At 36.7% G+C, this 22950-nt stretch overlaps 1 pseudogene; it reads left to right on the top strand.

The window, feature by feature from the left end:
- LOC132518423 (pre-B-cell leukemia transcription factor 1-like) overlaps window positions 1–22950 on the top strand; it is a 134088-nt pseudogene that overhangs the window by 54292 nt on the left and 56846 nt on the right.

The following is a 22950-nucleotide window of genomic DNA, read 5'->3' on the forward strand; positions in this document are numbered from 1 at the left end:
ATTGTTTTTCAGGTAGACTGCCTATTTCCTCTTCATTTGTTAGGTCTGGTGGGTTTTTATCTTGCTCCTTCATCTGCTGTGTGTTTTTCTGTCTTCTCATTTTGCTTATCTTACTGTGTTTGGGGTCTCCTTTTTGCAGGCTGCAGGTTCGTAGTTCCTGTTGTTTTTGGTGTCTGTCTCCAGTGGCTAAAGTTGGTTCAGTGGGCTGTGTAGGCTTCCTGGTGGAGGGGACTAGTGCCTGTGTTCTGGTGGATGAGGCTGGATCTCGTCTTTCTGGTGGGCAGGTCGACGTCTGGTGGTGTGTTTTGGGGTGTCTGTGGACTTATTATGATTTTAGACAACCTCTCTGCTAATGGGTGGTGTTGTGTTCCTGTCTTGCTAATTGTTTGGCATAGGGTGTCCAGCACTGTACCTTGCTGGTCGTTGAGTAAAGCTGGGTGCTGGAGTTGAGATGGAGATCTCTGGGAGATTTTCGCTGTTTGATATTATGTGGAGCTGGGAGGTCTCTGGTGGACCAGTGTCCTGAAGTTGGCTCTCCCACCTCAGAGGCACAGCACTGACTCCTGGCTGCAGCACCAAGAGCCTTTCATCCACACGGCTAAGAATAAAAGGGAGAAAAAGTAGAAGGAAGGAAGGAAGGAAAGAAAAAAGAAAGGAAGGATGGAAGAAGGGAGGGAGGGAGGGAGGAAGGAAAGAAGGAAGGAAGGATGGAAGGAAGGAAAGAAAGAAGATAAAATAAAATAAAATAAAATAAGATTAAATAAAATAATTAAAATAAAAAGTAATTATTAAGAAAAAAAACTTTTTTAAACAAAAAGACCGCACAGATAGAATCCTAGGACAAATGGTGGAAGCAAAGCTATACAGACGAAATCTCACACAGGAGCATACACATACACACTCACAAAAAGAGGAAAAGGGGAAAAAATCATAAATCTTGCTCTCAAAGTCCACCTCCTCAATTTGGGATGATTCTTTGTCTATTCATGTATTCCACAGATGCAGGGTACATCAAGTTGATTGTGGAGCTTTAATCCGCTGCTTCTGGGGCTGCTGGGAGGGATTTCCCTTTCTCTTCTTTGTTCGCACAGCTCCCGGGGCTCAGCTTTGTATTTGCTCTGCCTCTGCGTGTAGGTTGCCGGAGGGTGTCTGTTCTTCGCTCAGACAGGACGGGGTTGAAGGAGCAACTGCTTCGGGGACTCTGGCTCACTCAGGCCGTGGGGGAGGGAGGGGTACGGAGGTGGGGCGAGCCTGCGACGGCAGAGGCCGGCGTGACGTTGCACCAGCCTGAGGCGCGCGTGCATTCTCCAGTGGAAGTTGTCCTTGGATCACGGGACCCTGGCAGTGGCGGGCCGCACAGCCTCCCAGGAGGGGAGTTGTGGACAGTGACCTGTGCTCGCACACCAGCTTCTTGGTGGTGGCAGCAGCAGCCTTAGCATCTCATGCCCGTCTCTGGGGTCCGTGCTTTTAGCCGCGGCTTGCGCCCGTCTCTGGAACTCCTTTAAGCAGCGCTCTTAATCCCTCTCCTCTCACACCAGGAAACAAAGAGGCAAGAAAAAGTCCCTTGCCTCTTCGGCAGGTCCAGACTTTTCCCCGGACTCCCTCTCGGCTAGCCGTGGCGCACTAACCTCCTGCAGGCTGTGTTCACGCCGCCAACCCTAGTCCTCTCCCTGCGCTCCGACCAAAGCCCAAGCCTCATTCCCCAGCCCCGCCCGCCCCGCAGGTGAGCAGAGAAGCCTCTCGGACTGGTGAGTACCGGTCGGCACTGATCCTCTGTACGGGAATCTCTCCGGTTTGCCCTCCGCACCCGTTGCTGTGATCTCCTCCGCGGCTCCGAAGCTTTCCCCCTCCGCCACCCGCAGTCTCCGCCCGCGAAGGGGCTTCCTAGTGTGTGGAAACGTTTCCTCCTTCGCAGCTCCCTCCCACTGGTGCAGGTCCCGTCCCTATCCTTTTGTCTCTGTTTATTCTTTTTTCTTTTGCCTTACCCAGGTACGTGGGGGGGGGGGTTTCTTGCCTTTTGGGAGGTCTGAGATCTTCTGCTAGCGTTCAGTAGGTGTTCTGTAGCAGTTGTTCCACATGTAGATGTATTTCTGATGTGATCTCTGCATCTTACTCTTCCGCCATCTTCCCCCTGAGTCTCGATAGATGACTTTTAACAAGTTAAAAAATATTCCTTCTATTCTAAGCTTAACTTAAAAAATCAAGAATAGCTGTTCAATATTAATGTGTTTTTTTCTGCATCTAGTGAGATGATTGTAAGGTTTTTCCCCTTGGACCAGGGATCGAACCCGCACCCCCTGCATTGTAAGGTGGATTCTTTACCACTGGACCACCAGGGAAGTCCCTGTGTCATTAATTTAATATTAAATTTACTATTCTATTGTACAGATCTTACTGATACTTGTATCTATGTAATTTATATTTTTAACATGAGTGTGTGCTCATATGCATTTCCTTTGAACTTTATTTCTCTAAAACTAATTTTTCCATCATTTTATGTTCTAGTCTAATAAAATTCTCACCCCTCATCATATCTGGCCTTTGTAGTACTTATGGAGTGTACCCAAATGTTCTTTTTCTTTCTAAGTTAGTTTTGGTGATGATATATATTATTATTGATGATATATATTAACTTCACTCATTTAATCTAGAATGTTAAATTTATTGGTGGTGTAAATTTACACTTTTTTTTCCCAATTACTTTTTTTCGGTACGCAGGCCGCTCACTGTTGTGGCCTCTGCCGTCGCGGAGCACAGGCTCCGAACACGCAGGCTCAGCGGCCATGGCTCACAAGCCCAGCCGCTCCGCGGCATGTGGGATCTTCCCGGACCGGGGCACAAACCCGTGTCCCCTGCATCGGCAGGCGGACTCTCAACCACTGCACCACCAGGGAAGCCCCCAGTTACTTTTTAAAAAAGCAGCATTTATGGCTTTATGACAGCTAGATTCCAAAACAAGTTGTTCACACCCTTGGACTTGCACAGCTCTCTGAAAACTCTTAATTCTCCTGATGGCACATTCATAGTTTGCACATTAATTGAGTCCATTAATTTGCATCAGAAAGCAAATGGTATTTTTTCAAATAAAATAATCAATGTTATATTTTGGAGTCAAATCCAAATTTTAAAGACAAAATAAGAGATATTAAAAAACTTTGCATTTGAAACCTAGGGCCATGCTCCAGTCCCTTTGGGGATACATATACTCTCCCTTCAAATTTGAAGTATGAAAGAAGAGCATTTTGAGAAGCACAGGAGAAAACAACTTAAAGGGAGAGACAGAAAATATGTCAGGTGTGCTGTCATTTCTCCTTCCCTTAGCTGTCACAGACGTTATTAATCAATGACTTTACTACGTATTTCTGATGTTACTTGTAACTGATTACTATTAGCATGAGCAATGGAATCTTTTATTCTTGCACAGAAAGTCAAGAATGTTAGTTTCAAGGTTCTACCATGATCCTAAACATCACTTTTATCTTGGGTAAGTCACTCACTTAGAATTTCTTCATCTGTAACAGGCGGCGATTAAAAGTTCTGGCTGGAATTTGGTGGGTAGTATCATCAGGCTACTACAAGAGACTTTGATAAAGTAGTAGACGTGTAAGACATCTAAATAGAATCACCATGACCAAAATTGCCCAAAATCTAACCAAAAAAAGCCCTTCATATACTTCTACTACCAGTTCTTCAATTATTAATATGTATTTTTAATTGATGGAAAGAAAAAGGTATTTCAAAAGATACATAAATGGGAAAGAGCTTAAGATAACCACAGACATCATCTAAAATCAAACTCCAAGTCAGATAAGAATGCTAAAAAAACAGACAAAAACAAAACAAAACAATAAGATTAAAGTATATAGGTAAAGTTAGGAGATAAAGGATAGCATTATGACATTATTTTGTCCTAAAATCCAATGTTATAACAAGTACATTTTCCTTTATTCTAGTTTTTTAATCTAAATGGCTTCCTTTTATTACCCCCATTCCCTGCAAAGTATCACAGTTTCTCCACACTCATAATATTATGGCAATTTATGACGGTTATAATTTTTACCTGGGATTTCAATACCATTTTTCTCATGATTTTCTAATCCTGCTGGAATTTTCTAAAATATTTATTTAAATTGATTTATTTTTTTAAGTTTAAAAAGTAGAAACAGAGAATAGCTACAATGCAATATCTGGGTTAATATAACATGTAGGTACCATATTCCTTAACATTAACTATTAAAGAATAATAAAACTCCAGAAGGGAAAAGACTCACTAAAAATAGCTGGGATTTAAAATTATATTTTGCTGCCTGTTAATTTATCATACAGAGTAAAAATAAGCCATAGGTACAAAATGGAAACTCTACCAAATGCCTCTGTGTTGCAGTAAACTTAATTATACAGCACACCATAAAATGACAGTAATATTAGAGAGGAAAAGTAGCAATTTCAGATGGGCAATAACTGCTTTTTACAAGGGAGAAATTATATCAAGCACATATACCTATTCAGTCTAATACTGTTTTCTAGCAAGAGCCAGTGGGACTCACAGTCAAGGGGAGGGAAAGATTTAACTAAGCTGAAATCTGCTTAGTTCAGAAAAGGCTTGCCTGCAAAAAACACTGCATTGTAAGTGTGTTCATTTGCTAATACCTAACAAGTATCTTATATAAAAGTTCACATTTAATCTTTAAATGTATATGTATACATGTGCTTATAATAGCTTCAATCAAAACCGTTATTCATGGATGGATTCTTGGCTTTTAAAGGGGCTCTGAAATGCTTTTTACTACATCTGATCTATGTGTATATCACATAGAATGACTTTATGAGAATAGCATCCTATTATGAAGTTAATAGAAAGAATCTTAATGTTTCTGAAGAAGCTTTTTTGTAATCGTGCCAAAAATCTTTCATTTAAAAATCTAAAAGATTATTATTGACTTTTTATTTCAAATTGGGAAGATTATTATTGACTTTCTGCTGTCTACTATTATTTTCATTAATTTAAGGAGAATTAACATAATACCTTTCTTGGTATGTTGGTATTGGGTTTCTTGTTTATTAGTTTATTAGTGACCCAATCATGACCTTGCTTGATATTTGTGCCTAAGGTTTCTATAAAGAAGTTTTCTTGTCACACAAGCCTTGTTTAGAATGATAGCTCTGTCACTTAACTATCTGTGTGACCTCAGGGAAATTCTCTAAAATTGAATCTGTTTCCTCATCTACAGGATTGATGCATTAACACCCAAAGTTTTATAATTGTTATCCAGGGTAGAAATAATGTATGTAAAGTTCCTACTACATTGCTAAGCATAAAGTAGGCTGATAAAGTACTGATAGTTATTATTTATCCTATCATTATGTACATAGTATGGTATACACTGTACTGAGTTCTAATTTCAGTTTTAAATTTCTCTGTTGTCCACGGGCAAATCAACATCTTTGTGACATTGATAATATTTTTACCAGATCATGGTAACATCTTCAGATTCTGTTAAAATGAATATGTGCCTTGATACTATGTATGTCAGATACTTATCATCTCACATAAAAAGTGACAAAGAATTGTGTTTTAAGAAACACAGAATAAAAATACTGTTGTGGAACAAAAATATCACACATTACCGTATAAAAGTGTTACGTAGCTGAAAACATAAAATCAGTGTCTTTGAGGATAAAGGAATTGGAGGGGAGGGGTTATATAGAAGGAAAGTGATTGGAATGCCCTAATTTTGTGCTCATGGAATAAAATTGAGGAATGGAGAGACAGTTTAAAAGGGAGTGGCCCACAGTCAGCTTTGATAGGATACAATGTGCCTCCTGATAATCCTGAGAAATAGGAACGAGTGGATGGATAAAGTCTGATGCTTTAGTGTTGTTGGCAATAGGTTTCGTCAGCTGGAAAATGAATGATCTCCCTATTTGTTTGTTAATGCTTATAATTCTTTTATCAGGAATCAAAAGTTTTTTGCACAACTGGAGGGTGAAAAAGCTCTGTGCTTCTGAGTATGTTCCAAGATGATCTGTTAAGCAGATTGATTCATCAAGTTGTTCCTCTGGACATAGATATGTCATGGCCTGTTTATAGTCATAAGAATATACTCCCTCCTTTCTTCTCTCACTCTTTTCTTCCATCCTCCTCACCTGCCTTCCCTCCTTCCTTCCTATATATTTACCTGGGGAGGGATTGTTCATTTCTTCTCTTAGGGAATATTTATACCTGTCTTTGAGTAATGTCTAAGAATGTTAAGACTAAGGATTACATCCCTAAGTTTCTTTTTTTTTTTCCTCTGGGGAATTCTGGGTATAATGATAGACATATAACCAGCAAGTAACATGTTGAATGATTTGTAAGAGAGAATCAGCTTCTTCCATAAATGTGACTATATGTTCCTTAGGGATAAAATTTGAAATATTCACTCACCTCTTAGACAGATCATTGGCCACACATGCCATAGGGCGTATGTGGTGAAGTTAATACAGAAATAATAGTGTATCCTTTGAAGACTGCAAAGCATGACAGGGCACCTCTAGAATGACTGAGATTATTGATAATTGTCTACTAAGAACTTGACAATGCACATGCTCTTGATATACATTATCTCTGAGCTTATAACAATTCTGGAATGGTAGATAGTATGATCCATCTTATGGAGAAAAAGAATGATCATCAAAAATCAAGGATTAAGTCCACAATAGTAAACAAGCAGTAAAGTGAGTATTAAAGTAATATATGTATGTGATCCTATGATAACTCCAGAGCCAATAGAGTCAACTTTTACTACCTACTTTAAAAACAAATTTTATTTATTTTATTTATTTATTTTTGGCTGTGTTGGGTCTTCGTTGCTGTGCGCAAGTTTTTTCTCTAGTTGCGGTGAGCGGGGGCTACTCTTCATTGCGGTGCGCAAGCTTCTCATTGTGGGGGCTTCTCTTGTTGCGGAGCACGCTCTCTAGGCGCGTGGGCTTCAGTAATTGTGGCTCGTGGGCTCAGCAGTTGTGGTTCGCGGGCTCTAGAGCGCAGGATCAGCAGTTGTGGCGCACGGGCTTAGTTGCTCCACGGCATGTGGGATCTTCCCGGACCAGGGCTCAAACCCATGTCCCCTGCACTGGCAGGCGGATTCTTAACCACTGAGCCACCAGGGAAGCCCTTTACTACCTACTTTAAATTTTTCTATCATCATATAGACGTAGTCTGTTTTTTGTACCTGTAAGCGTTATTACAAAATAGAGAAAAAACTCCAAATATATGATATTCATGTTTTAGGTATCCATTTATTTTTTAAATGGAAATCATAATTTTCGCACTTGTAGGATACAAATAGTCAATAGGAAGAGGTCACAGATATTCTGATGTGATGTCATTCGAGAATTAAGTAGTGCTTTTCAGCTTGAAGTAAACCATCTATCACCAGCTGTGTGAGCTCAGGGAAAAAATATGTTGTAAGAGTTCATTATTTTTCTCCATTTCTAGCCACTGTCCTATTCAGGTACAGCAGCACAGATGGTGTTGTGGTAAAGACACATAACAGTGTCAGGAGCTGTAACATGTGGCAAAAATCTGTCATTCCTCATTCCAAGTTTCAAGGTTAAGATAGAAACTTGTCACTTTTCTGACGTTCAATTAACTCCTTTCCTTTGTCTTTATATGAAAATAATAAAGGATCTTTTATGAGATTTTTTTCCATAGTTAACTCACTTCTATGACTCTACCTACTTTTATTTCATTAACACTGATCTAATGATGTTTTGAATTATTGTAGTGTATCCTGTGTTATGCCATAAGTATGTTCTTAAAAGTTATTCAATTAGGAATTAAATTATATTTAAATGCATTAGAGAAGCTTGGTAAAGGGGTCGATGTATAATGCTTTTGCAAAGTCGAAGTTGTACCTATCTTCTTATATGTGCAGTTTTCATACATATGGTTCACTTGAAATAAGAATGTGAATATACTTATTTTCATCAATAAATTACAGGTTAGTTGTAGGATGTATATATGAGAATGTTCTTTCCTGAGACTATAAATTACAAAGTTTCATAGGATTATAATATTCTCAAAAGAGACATGGTGAAAAAAATCTTACTAAAAATGAAAAGGCAGTAATTATCAGGCAATAAAGATAAAAATTTGGTCTGCCATAAAGCACACATAGAAATAAGTCTAAAATCATGTGCTTTCCTTCCAGGATTCTTCCTTTGAAATTCAATAACTTATTCATGTTCTCACTCATAGTCTTCATCCAGATGCCCAGTCATCCCAGGGAACAGAACAATGAGCCATCTTTGTGAAAAAAACTAATTAGAGAAATTTAAAATATGTCTCTGAATATAGAAGGTATTTAACTCAACAGGGTATTGTTAAAGGATATTGATTAGTGTGCTTTCCCATAAAAGGCTGAAAAATTTTTCTCTTTTGGATGTTAGAAAATAGAACTAAACAGAAAGAGTGAATCTGCTTTTAAAAATGAGCACTGTTGCAGTAGAGGCATTGAATTAAGTTGCTTGTCCTCAGAAAGGTATATTTAGATTCCCAAAATGTTGAGCTTCAAAGGCTAATATTTATAAGGAGCTGAGGGCTGTGTTAGGTTTAGGACAACATAAAATGTCTTTTTAATATCTCTGAACCAAGATAGATTACTAGACAGACAGGTTGTTTCTCAAAATCATTTTCTCGAAGGAAATTGACAAAGTCAGCTATATTTTTATAGACAAAATGGAAATATAAATGAGAAGATAGTGAGTATAATGTGTGTAATGACCAGTTTCCAAAGAAACCCTGGATGATAGAAATGACAAGAATAAATCTAACAAGTTAATATTGAAAACATTTCTGTCTACATCCCAAATAAACACATGCGGAAGTACAAATGAGAACAATTGAGTTCCTTTTATGGGAGGTAAACCTAGAATCAACAGTGTCAAAAGTGTAATATGGCCATAAGAAATTTATTTGATTGTAGTTCACATTAATAGAGCCATTGTATTCAGAAAATGGCTTAATAGGCATTGCATAATTTAGGTTTTATTACTTCTCCAGCTTTATCCTTTACCATTCATTTTGCTTGCACTCCTGAATCCAATCACATTAAACTTTGCTTAGTTTCTCAGAGACATTGTGCTCTATTATTTGAGAAGTGGAAAGTCATTCTTGGGTTGATCCTTCAGATTTCACCTTAGAGGCCCCACGATCAAGCACGGTGTCCCTCTTATGCATTCCCATTGCACTCTGTACTTAAGAATTCTGTCCCTGATCACACCACTTTGCAATTGTTCCCTGGCTTGCTTGATTTCCCCCATTAGACTTTAGGCTCTGTGTAGGCAGGAGTATGTCTATTTTGTGATCACTGTTGCATTCATCTTCTGTGCCTAATAGAAAGTCTAGAACACAAACATCTATTAAATAAAAGTATTCAAATAAGAAAAGAGATTGCTCTGTCCATTGTTCATGTGCAGACAACTGCAAAAGAAAGTCCTGTATTCTGGAATATTTCATGTAGTATTAACTACCTGGCTGAAAAATGTACCCAGATGAGGACCTACCAATAGGGAGAGCGGAAACTGTTCTATATAATGACAGAAGAATTATCCTCAATGAGAGAAGCACTGGAAAAGATATAGTATTTTTTTCTCAGATGAATGTACCACAGAAGGAAAATTATATATGTTGCATGCAGCACCAGAAGACATAACTAATCTTAATAGATAGAAGTAACAGAGAGATGAATTGAACTTCACTGTAAGGAAACATCATCTGATGATTAGCTCTCTCAGAAAATGGAATGGGATCTTCTGGCACGAATTGTTTGTCATTGGAATTGCCACTTTTGCATAAAGAATAGAAGCAGTTTACAAGTTCATGAATTAGGAAGGAAGTAATACCATGTGATTTTGTAGGGAGGAAAAGTCATTTTCTCTCTACACATCTAGGTTTTTGGCTGAGACCCACCCCCTACCCCCAGTAATAAAAGAAAGATTAACAGGAGAAAAAACACAAGTTTAATAACATGTACATAATAGGTTAATAGTTCCCCCAGGGTCACACAGGAAGTAGTTGGCAGCCAGGGCTTCAACCTAGGTTCTCTATGTAGTTGAAATCAGGACTGAAGGAGCACCCCTGGCCAAGTGGCTAGAGGTAACTCATTTTAACTGCCGCACACTATTCTCTTGTATGAACATCCTGATATAAGTGCTTTAAAATCTTTATTTTCAAAATTTTTGCGCTGTTTTACAGGCACTTTTTATACACCACATATCATTCCTTTTTTTGTAAAAGTATCCAGTCTGATTATGTCTTTTAACTAATGGGTTTGATCTGTTTACATTTATTTTCTTTTTTAAAAAATTTTATTTTATTATTATTATTTTTATACAGCGGGTTCTTATTAGTTATCTATTTTATACATACTAGTGTATATATGTCAATCCCAATCTCCCAATTCAAGGCTCGTTTCCTTTTTTTTCTTTTTTGACCACGTAGTGCGGCATGCGGGATCTTAGTTCCCTAACCAGGGATCGAACCCATACATTTATTTTCTTAATAGGAATTTTGGATGTATTTCTTCAAAATTTTTTTTGTATTTCCTATTTACACTCTTGTTTTCTTGGCCTCTTTTCCCTTCCTTTTCTGTCTTTTATTGAATTAAAGTTTTCTGTATTCTGCTATACACATATTGTTTTCTTCTCTTCAGGATTAGAAAATATAGATTATATGTTTCAATGCTAACTTTAATATTCATGCTCAGTAATATATTTTGATCTAACAAACTTTATGATCATGTAATATTTCTTCTTCATAAAGACTTCAGTATGTATAAACTACTCATTAACCATTTCTCAACAACTTATTGGTTACTTTTTCCTGAAGCACCACATATACACATACACACAAATCATATATAAAAGTCATTAGTTGTTGAATGTATCCACATATTCTAAAAATTTCTATGTTCACCATTATCCTTTTACCCAATGCTGTTCTTCTGGTCACACTTCTAATTAAAATCCATGCTGTAATAATCCCTCTGCTGAGAATTTATGTGATGAACTTTTAATCTTTCTATGAATGGTTTAGCCAGGGATAATATTTTAGGCTGACATTTTTTTCCAGATTATGAAGGCATTTTTTAGATCCATTTCTATTGATAAGGACATTTTCCTTTGGTTTAATTTTTTTCCTTCCCGGTTAATGCCATTTGTTTCTGGTTTTTAAGATTTTAAATTTATCATGGACGTATACAGTTTCTCTATCATGTTTAAGTGTGCATTTTTATTTATTTAGGCTTTTTAATACTTGGAGTGCCGTGTGAACCACAATATCCATCCTATTCCTTGATTCTGGAAAATTATCACCAGTTCCTTTTTTCAAACATGACTTCCAGTTCATTTACTCTATTTTATTCTTCTGAGACACTTAGATGTACGCTGGAGAATCCATAGTATACTCTGTATTTCTTTAATTTTTAAGATAATGTTTATATGCTTGTGTTTCAGGGCTGCTGTGCTCTAAGTAAACTCCTCAGTACCATTTTCAAATTCAGCAGGTCTCTCCACAACTATGTAAACTCTATCTAAAGGTTAGTCTGTTTACTGAGTTGGTGATTTTTTTTGTTTTGTTTTGTTTGTTTTTGATACATGCTTCTTTATAAAGATTCCTTAAGGGTCCCTTTCCTATCCACCAGTTTTTCTTTTATCTATGTTTAGTTCACTTAAAAACCTTGATATAACTGTCATTTGTCCCTTGGAGGATTGTGAACTGTTACTAATGTGTTTTACAGTCTTATTCATATAAACATTTCATCTTGGGTAAATTCAGGTTCTGATAGGTGATTTTAGGAACTATTTTTCTTAGTATTTCTACATCTATTTTGGAACTTTGGTTGCCAGACTTGTTTTGAGTGGGAGTTTCTTAGTTTCTTTCTCTTTTTTTCCCCTATAAGTATGTTTTTCCACTTGTGTTAATCAGTTTGGTGGTTGCCTCTACCTGTCTTTCAGTGATTATTCAGGTCCTAGAACTCATAGTAACAGTTTGGTGCTCTGACTCATAGGCAAGTAACATAAATGGCCGTCAAGCAAGTGGGGAACTTGATTCATTTCTCATTTATGAAGATGTGCCCTCCTGCTCTCATACTTTCACAACTCCATATAAGTGGCAGCCCTAGGGAACAAATTTCTTTTTTTTGTCTTAGTCTCCTCTAATAAGCAGTAGGAGCCCTTGCACACAATCTCTGCTTTAAACACTAAGTCTGGCTCTATAAATCCATCTTATGGGAGCCCTTTTAATTCTCATGGCCCCAGAAAAACTGACCTCTTGTCACTACCTGATTTTGAACTTTAATCCCAGTGGGCCAGAAGATGTCGTCCTACTCATCACCTTATATTTATGGCCCATGATAATATCTGTTCAGTTTGTAAGACTTGCTTTATCTTTGTAGTTTTTTTCCCCCCATTTTATATGTAATTGTTATGTGATTGGGGCAGGGGTTGCATCATAGTGTGATTTTATTGTCTTCTCAACGATTCTCCTTCTACCCCATCGTTTCATCTTCTGTGCTTGCTTTTGTTTATAATCATGGAGCACAGTACTGTATTTATTTCAGCATATTGATTAAAAAAACCCAGAACTGGACTTAAAACATAGTAACACACTACTGCTCATGGAAAGTCAAATATATGTATACTGTATAGTAGATAGTACAGAGGAAAACCGCGGGGAAACTGTCCTTCATGGTATATCCAGGGGCATCAGTGAATTGAACTCAAGGGATTGCGATTTGACAGTCATTTGTAGGGTGATCTAAGTGGCAATTGAGTTTCAACAAAACAACGTCATCTGTAATAAGAAATTAGTGTTGTTGATTTGAATACCATTAGTATTGTTGTTTTGTTTGTATTTACTTTGTAAATTTTTTGTTACGTAAGTGCGCAAGAGTCCTATACATGTAGACTTTAAGTCACTGTGAATATGATCTTAACCAATATAATAAATAATGTTAAATAAATACTAGACATGTTTCCTTTTACGGGGAAAACCTCCAACTTAAAGTAGCATTAGATTGTATGATCTAATCCTCATAATATTTATGTGAGGGAGGCTCAACATTGATTTTGTTCCCTGAATTCAGATGAGGAAGTTGAGAAAGAATGTTAAGTGATTGTCACAGGTCACATAAATAATAAGCCAGGATACAAATCTGTTTACAGAACTCTCGTCCTTAATGATTAAGAAATATGCACAGATACAATGGGAAAACAGGGAAAAGAAGGATACATTTTCAGGAAAGGCTTTCTTTCATCGAAACTTTAATGTTAACCCAGCTCACACATTCTCCAAAGTTCAAGTGTACATTGGATTTAAGGAAAGACTGAACCTGGGCTCCCTAGGAAACAAGATCAAAAACTGAGAGAGAGGAAAAGGTAAACCAAATGATGTAAAAAATAAACGACAAGACATAGAAAATCCTTAGATAATCAGTCACTCAAAATACATATCATGGTCATCCTTAAAATTGTCTATGTTATATGCGTCCCTACTTTTCTTTTTCTTTCAGGTACAGGGAAACTTTCAACATTTCCATGAATAACCCAAGCAGTGAAAAAACCTTATTAGTGTGACTCTGCCTGTGTGTATTTTAAAATGGTTTAAACAAAGGGGAGAATGACATTCAGGTTTTCTGAAATTAGATAATTGTAAAACTCTACTATAGAAAATTTTATGATGACGGCAATATTGTTTGAATAGAAAATTAAAATTTCATTGAGTATGAAGCTGTTGTAATACTATTACAAACTTCCTTTTACGCATTAAGTTTTGACTACTGTAACCAATTTAAAATGTAATTTTTCTTTTTGGAGTTAAAACTATTCTTATTTCAAATAAATTGTTTGTCACACTTGTAAGATAGTTTCACGGGGAAAAATGTTCCTTGTGCCTTCCCTATTCTTTTTAACTGAAGGAAATAATGTATTTTATTAAAGTTCTGATAAGAACTCTTCAATGATAACTAATATTTGATGCTATAAGACAGAAATTAAATGTTTAATTTTTTAATATGTAAAACACTGTCATGCCTTGTGAGAGAGGGTGAGAAACAATTGGTGGAAATATATTTCACCTCTTCAGTAATAAGGTTAATTTCAACTTTGTAAAGCATTTCTTTATTTTTATCACATTAAATTTACCTCATATTACCTCATATTAAATATTTTACCTCATATTGGATAATTGTTGCTACAAAAAGGTAAATAGATAACTATTAAAATTTAAATAAAAATTAAATAAACAAAAATATTTAAGTATAAAACTTTTAGTGAAGGCACCTGCCAAAAGATAAAAAAAAAGAAGTAGAATGATTGAGATCTAAGAATGTCCAACAATACCTTATACTCTTCTGGCTATTTAAAAATCAGATGTAAAAATGTTGAATAATAGTGGAGAGTAGGTAGACAGCATATCAAGTATCTTTTCTGACCACAGTGCTATGAGACTAGATATCAATTACAGGAAAAAATCTGTAAAAAATACAAACACATGGAGGCTAAACACTACACTACTAAATAACCAAGAGATCACTGAAGAAATCAAGGAGGAAATCAAAAAATACCTAGAAACAAATGACAATGAAAACACGATGACCCAAAACGTATGGAATACAGCAAAAGCAGTTCTAAGAGGGCAGTTTATAGCAATACAATACTACCTCAAGAAACAAGAAACATCTCAAATAAACAACCTAACATTACACCTAAAGCAATTAGAGAAAGAACAAAACACCCAAAGTTAGCAGAAGGAAAGAAATCATAAAGATCAGATCAGAAATAAATGAAAGAGAAATGAAGGAAACAATAGCAAAAATTAATAAAACTAAAAGGTGGTTCTTTGAGAAGATAAGCAAAATTGGTAAACTGTTAGCCAGACTCTTCACGAAAAAAAGGGAGAAGAGTCAAATCAATAGAATTAGAAATAAAAAAGGAGAAGTAACAACTGACACTACAGAAATACAAAGGATCATGAGAGATTACTACAAGCAACCTATATGCCAACAAAATGGACAACCTGGAAGAAATGGACAAATTCTTAGAAAAGCACAACCTTCTGAGACTGAACCAAGAAGAAATAGAAGACAGAAACAGACCAGTCACAAGCACTGAATTTGGGATTATGATTAAAAATCTTCCAACAAACAAAAGCCCAGGACCAGATGGCTTCACAGGTGAATTGTATCAAATATTTAGAGAAGAGCTAACACCTATCTTTCTCAAACTCTTTGAAAATTAGCAGAGGGAGGAACACTCCCAAACTCATTCTACGAGGCCACCATCACCTTGACAGCAAAACCAGAGCGAGACGTCACAAACAAAGAAAACTAAAGGCCCATATCACTGATGAATTTAGATGCAAAAATCCTCAACAAAATGCTAGCAAACAGAATCCAACAGCACATTAAAAGGGTCATACACCATGATCAAGTGAGGTTTATCACAGGAATGCAAGGATTCTTCAAAATATGCAAATCAATCAATGTAATAAACCATATTAACAAACTGAAGGAAAAAAACCATATAATCATCTCAATAGATGCAGAGAAAGCTTTTGACAAAATTCAACACCCATTTATGATAAAACCCTCCAGAAAGTAGGCATGGAGGGAACTTATGTCAGCATAATAAAGGCCATATATAACAAACCCACAGCCAACATCGTTCTCAATTGTGAAAAACTGAAACCATTTCCTTAAGATCAGGAACAAGACAAGGTTGCCCGCTCTCACCACTGTTATTCAACATAGTTTTGGAAGTTTTAGCCACAGCAATCAGAGAAGAAAAATAAATAAAAGGAATCCAAATCAGAAAAGAAGAAATAAAGCTGTCAATGTTTGCAGATGACATGACAGTATACATAGAAAGGTGCTTCCAGACAACTACTGGAGCTAATCAATGAATTTGGTAATGTAGCAGGATAAAAAATTAATGCACAGAAATCTCTGGCATTCCTATATACTAATGATAAAAAATTAGAGAAATTAAGGAAACACTCCCATTTACCATTGCAACAAAAAGAATAAAATACCTAGGAATAAACCTACCTAAGGAGACAACAGACCCATATGCAGAAAACTATAAGACACTGATGAAAGAAATTAAAGATGATACAAACAGATAGAGAGATGTACCATGTTCTTGGATTGGAAGAATCAACATTGTGAAAATGAGTGTACTACCCAAAGTGATCTACAGATTCAACACAATCCCTATCCAACTACCGACGGCATTTTTCACAGAACTAGAACAAAAAATTTCACAATTTGTATGGAAACACAAAAGACCCCGAATAGTCAAAGCAATCTTGAGAAAGAAAAATGGTGCTGGAGGAATCAGGCTCCTGGACTTCAGACTATTCTACAAAGCTACAGTAATCAAGAGAGTATGGTACTGGCACAAAAACAGAAATATAGATCAATGGAACAGGATAGAAAGCCCAGAGATAAACCCACACACATATGGTCACCTTATTTTTGATAAAGGAGGCAAGAATATACAGTGGAGAAAGGACAGCCTCTTCAATAAGTGGTGCTGGGAAAACTGGACAGCTACATGTAAAAGAATGAAATTAGAACACTCCCTAACACCATACACAAAAAGAAACTCAAAATGTATTAAAGACCTAAATGTAAGGCCAGACACTATCAAACTCTTAGAGGAAAACATAAGCAGAGCACTCTGTGACATAAATCACAGCAAGATTCTATTTGACCCACCTCCTATAGAAATGGAAATAAAAACAAAAATAAACAAATGAGACCCAATGCAATTTAAAAGCTTTTGCATAGCAAAGGAAACCATAAACAAGATGAAAAGACAACCCTCAGAATGGGAGAAAATATTTGCAAGTGAAGCACCAGACAAAGGATTAATCTCCAAAATTTATAAGCAGCTCATGCAGTCAATATCAAAAAAACAAAAAAAAAATCCAAAAATGGGCAGAAGACCTAAATAGACATTTCTCCAGAGAAGACATACAGACTGCCAACAAACACATGAAAGAATGTTCAACATCACTAGTCATTAGAGAAATGCAAAGCGAAACTACAATGAGGTACCACCTCATACCAGACAGAATGGTCATCATCAAAAAATCCGCAGACAAGTAATGCTGGAGACGGTGTGGAGAAAAGGGAACCCTCTTGCACTGTTGGTAGGAATTTAAATTCATACAGCCACTATGGAGAACAGTATGGAGGTTCCTTAAAAAACTAAAAATAGAACTACCATACGACCCAGTAATCCCACTACTGGGCATATACCCTGAGAAAGCCATAATTCAAAAAGAGTCATGTACCACACTGTTCATTGAAGCTCTATTTACAATAGCCAGGACATGGAAGCAACCTAAGTGTCCACTGACAGATGAATGGATAAAGAAGATGTGGCACATATATACAATGGAATATTAATCAGCCATAAAAATAAACAAACTTGAGTTATTTGTAGTGAGGTGGATGGACCTAGAATCTGTCATACAGAGTGAAGTAAGTCAGAAAGAGAAAAACAAACACTGTATGCTAACACATATATATGGAATCTAAAGAAAAAAAAAATGGTTCTGAAGAACCTAGGGCCAGGACAGGAATAAAGATGCAGGCGTAAAGAATGAACTTGAGGACACGGGGAGAGGGAAGGGTAAGCTGGGACAAAGTGAGAGAGTAGCATGGACATACATACAGTACCAAATGTAAAATAGATAGCTAGTGGGAAGCAGCCGCATAGCACAGGGAGATCAGCTCAGTGCTTTGTGACTATCTAGAGGGGTGGGATAGGGAGGGTGGGAGGGAGACGCGAGAGGGAGGAGATGTGGGGATATATGTGTATGCATAGCTGATTCACTTTGTTACGAAGCAGAAACTAACACACCATTGTCAAGTAATTATACTCCAATAAAGATGTAAAAAAAAAAGAGCATTGTAAAGAGAGTCACGTTTTCTTTATTATTCTATTTAGCTTAATGGCTTGCCCATGTGTCCCCTAAGTTATCTTGTGTACTGTACTAGATGGGGCTTGTAAAATATTTAGCCAAGTGCCTGGTACATCTCATATATTAAAAAAATATCACGTATTGTTATAAATATCCCACACTTTGTAACAGTTGTAAATATGAACAAGTTCTGTTCCAAGAGTGTGTTCTTAGTCCAGTTTGTTCGTAAGTCAAACAGAGTTAGCCTAGGTACCCAACTAACACAACCGGCTATATACTACTGTGCTATAATAGGTTTATAGTACTTTTCACACAAATAATACATTAAAAAACAAACACAAAAAATAAGAAAACATTTTTAATCTTAAAATACAGTACCTTGAAAAGTACAGTATTTCAGTACAACAGGTGGCATACAGGGGCTGCATGGAGTAAACAGGTAAGAAGAGTTAGTGACTGGAGGAGGGAGGGGAGGGGAGGTGGAAGATGGTAGAGCTGAAGGATCGTCAGTAATAGGAGACGGAGGGCAGGTTGCAAGTGCACTAATGCCTGACCTTGATGGCACAGGTTCTGATTCCTTGCTGGATTCAATTCTATTTGCCCTCTTGAAAAAATGATGCAGTGGTGTCTGGGTAGTAGCTCTTTTTTTCTCATCATAGATGACACAGTAGCACTGGATTGCATTCTGAATGGCTCCTGCAACCTTAGTGTATGCTTCTACATTTGGCTTCTGTGCCTCAGAAACTAACAGTGCCTCCTCGAATAAAAAAAATCCCCTTGCCATTTCCTGTGGCGTGAATCTCTTCTGTTCTTCAGTTACTTTTTCTTTCTCTTGTCTCTCTTCATCCTTTCTCTGGGCCTCCAATTCCATCAGGTCTTCATTAGTAAGCTCCTTGTGTTGCACAGCAAAGTACTGTACAGTAAAGTACACAAAAGCACAACCACTTGTAGAGAATGCACTCATGTGACAACATACGCCAGACACATGAGCTGACTTTCATGATTGCACATGGGAACGCACGTTCGCATCTTTGAAAGTTTGCAACTTGAAGGTTCTTATGTAGGGGACTTACGGTAATACTATCTTGATCCTAACGGAGTAGAATCAAATGGGATCCCTGTCCTTAGAATTGTAGTTCATTGGGACTGTCAATCCTTTTTGAGTAGTTCCTGCCCACTATCACAAATGTTAATATTGATAAGATTTCTGGCAAAGAAAGTCACTGGAAATTTCTGAAGAGTATTAAAGTAAATTGAAAAAAAGAGTAGGAAGAGAGGGCTATATAGATTTTGATTCACTAAGGAGACAGACGCTACTGGATCAATGACCACCTTCACCAGAGTCAGAGTTAAGCCTGCCCTAAGATGTTACACTATTAAGCAAAGAGCATTGGTGTGTAACAATTCTGGAAACTGAAAGAGGAGAAAGGATACTGGACTTCTAGCAACTAGTTCACAGTTATTAAAAAAGCAGACATTACTGACACTGAAAAGAAAATAGTGATTACAAATTTATTGTTTGATTGCTTGAGATGCTGCAAGAAATTATGTTTAATTGCAATCTAATTAATATTCATTGGGAATATGATTATTACAAATATGCAGTGACAAAAATAGACAATAATAAAACGGCACACATTTCATATTAACAAAGTTGTTATATCTTCCACATTTTATTAAATTTCCTGCTTTACAAACCAAAAGACCAGAAGCGTTAGGATTCCCCCAGATACCCTAATCTGTGTGAATCCCATGCTCAGATTATTTCAAATAATTAATTAATTAGCTTAATTGAGGAGAAAAGCATGAGTATTTGTGAATTCATAACAAATACCCTTTTACATAGCTAAAAAGTCAAGTATGTAACCTGGGTCTGGTGAATCACTACCATCCATAGAAGAGGCACTGACAGAACACTCTCGAGTGTCCAGCTGACATTTGCAAAAGAAAGAGTAATGAAGTTTGTTGTAATTAACTATGAAGCCATGAAAATCCACAGGTTGACAAAGCACACCCTATTTATCAACTCCCTGTTTGAACCGTGTCTTTCTTTTAACGTATAAACACCACCTGTGTCAGTGCTTTTCACTCCAAAGCCTGAAATTGTCATAAGCTTGTTTTCAGGAAAATCAGCAGTGTATGACATTGCTTTAACATAGAAGAACAAGATTGTCCAGGCTTTAGATAACTAAAGTAAATGAGAAGGATCCAGAGTCCCTATTCACTTAAAGAGTTGGTCAGATCCCTTCATGACTAACACCGGTTTTGGAAGCCTTTGAGAAACTAACACTTTTGAAAAGAAGGCAACACATACTTGAAATGGTTATTCCTTATATTTTGAAATGCCATACTTGTAAGAAATTGTTACTTGATTCATAAATTGGTTATTAGGCTCCTGTCATATATTTTTTTGTGGTAAAATATACATAACATCATTTTTTTTTTTTTTTTACTCTACGCGGGCCTCTCACCGCTGTGGCCTCTCCCGTTGCGGAGCACAGGCTCCGGACGCGCAGGCTCAGCGGCCATGGCTCACGGGCCCAGCCGCTCCGCGGCATCTGGGATCTTCCTGGACCAGGGCACGAACCTGTGTCCCCTGCACTGGCAGGCGGATTCTCAACCACTGTGCCACCAGGGAAGCCCTTATGTGTACATTTCTAAGTGTACAAGTCAGTAGCGTTAAGTACATTCACATTTCTGTGCAATCACGATCACCATCCGTCTACCAAAACTCACTCTGCTCCCATTAAACAGCACCCTATTACCCTCAACCCCAGCCCCTGACAACCACCATTCTAACTTCTTTCTCTGTGAATTTGACTACTTTAAGTACCTCATATAAGTGGATTCATATAATATTTGTCCTTTTGTGACTGGCGTATTTCACTTAGCCTATCTTCAGGGTTAATACATTTTGTAACACGTGTGAGAATCTCAGTCCCTTTTAAGGCTCAAATGTTCCATTGTAGGTATACATCACATTTTGTTTCTCCACTTATCTGTTGATGGATACTTGGCTGCTTCCACCTTTTGCCTATTCTGAATAATGCTGCGCTGAACATGCATGTACAAATATCTGTTTGAGTCCTTGCTTTCAATTTTTTTGTGTGTATATACCCAGAAGTAGATATTGCTGGAGCATATGGTAATTCTATGTTTAATTTTTTGAGGAACTTCCATACCATCACGGCTTATTTTTATCCAAAGGAATCCATACTGTTGTTTTTTGTGTTTCTGTCTCATCTCACTCTTTCCACACCATTAGCACCACACACACACACAAACACACACACACACTCTCTCTCTCTCTCTCTCTCTTCCTTTCATCTTTATTCAGATTAGTTTTAGCAGGGGAGAGTCATTATGAAGCCTATTAATCTTCATTTTTCACAGCAAGATTCATTTTATAGGACTGGAAGATGCAGAAATGGAACCACACAGCACTTTGTCAGCAGCTAGGATTTCTAAATGTGATGCCGAGTGAAAATTAAACACAAGAGACCAGACAGCAGCTCTAATAACTCAGTAATTTCTAAATAAATAGACTGAGATTGATGGAAATGAAAACAGTTTTCTCTAACAAGGGAAAGTGTGCAGGGTAGTAATATTTGCCTCAAATGCGCTTTGCATAAGGGATTAAAATTCCTGAAAGCCTCTCATTTCCCCATCAGAGAATTTGTTTCTTCTATCAGTCAAATGGTGGTTAATTATCATATTTCAAGGAGCAGCTCATTAATTCATTAACTAAAAATAACTAGGTATTTATGTAGGAAGATAACACATAATAACAGATAACTTGAATAGCTCTGCCAACGTAAATTTTCTTCCAATTTCATGAAAGTTTCAGGAGGTGACTGCATGCTAAAAGTTTATACCAGCTGTTAATTTCCATTTCAAGAATTTAAGAAATTTTAAATTTTGGAATGAAATAAATTTAAAACTAAATCCCCAAGGAAAATCCTTCTCATTCCATTTGATCGATTTTGTTTGGCTGTTAGGTGTTGACAAAGAAAGGTACAATCAAGGGAATAAGAAACTGGAGAGGAAAGATATAAAGTATTAAAATGACAAACTAGATCAAGGACCTTGAAAAAGGGAATAGTAGGAAAAAAAAGCCCCAAGAGAACTGGGGACCTTATCTTTTCTCTCCTCAATTCCAAAATATGTCCCTAATTTCAGAAAAAAAAAATGTATTTAGCAAACTGTTTAAAAAGGTTCGGCTGCAAAGTTAACCCTTTCACACTTAAAATACCAGTGCTTGAGAAGTGTAATTTGCTTCTTTTTAATTACTTTATTGAAAAATATTTGCCAAAGAGCATGTATATGATATTTATGATGAATTAAAGACTAGTGATTAAACAAACACTTGGTCACTATGCAACCAAGGAATATATAATTTTAATTTAGAGAAAACTTGATTTACATTTAAAATTTCATGACAGATGTTGTATGTTTTTCAAGCACTGACACAATTTCAACTACTGTATTTTATTTATGTTTAAGAAACAGTTAAGATCATTTGGAAAGATAGACTTTAAAGGACAAAGTTAAAACTCAATTTGCATACTAATTTACATAATCCTTAAATGCTGTTTACCCCCTATTAAAGAAAGAAGGATACATCTCTCCAGAGATGTATTACATTCCTACACAGGCATGAAGGGCTCTGATTTTTCCCTTGTCCCTACATTTTTCTTGCTGCCTACCTCTGAAGAAAGTCTCATGCACTGCAAAGATATGTTACCAGCAGTAAATCTGTTTGGAGAATCTGGTTTAATTAAAAGTTTCCCTTTTATATCTCTGCAACTTGAACCAAGATAAATATTTGTTAATACAAAAGTATAATGATTGAGATTGGCCCTATGCCACAGAAAAACTAAGTTTGACTTACAACTTTTCAGTTTTTACTACTTTACTATGATCACAAGAAGCAGCTTCCTCCAGGAAGCCTTCCCTGATCCTATAAATGTTCCCCT

This window comes from Lagenorhynchus albirostris, chromosome 3 (assembly GCF_949774975.1).
Source record: "Lagenorhynchus albirostris chromosome 3, mLagAlb1.1, whole genome shotgun sequence".
Lineage (NCBI taxonomy): Eukaryota > Metazoa > Chordata > Mammalia > Artiodactyla > Delphinidae > Lagenorhynchus > Lagenorhynchus albirostris.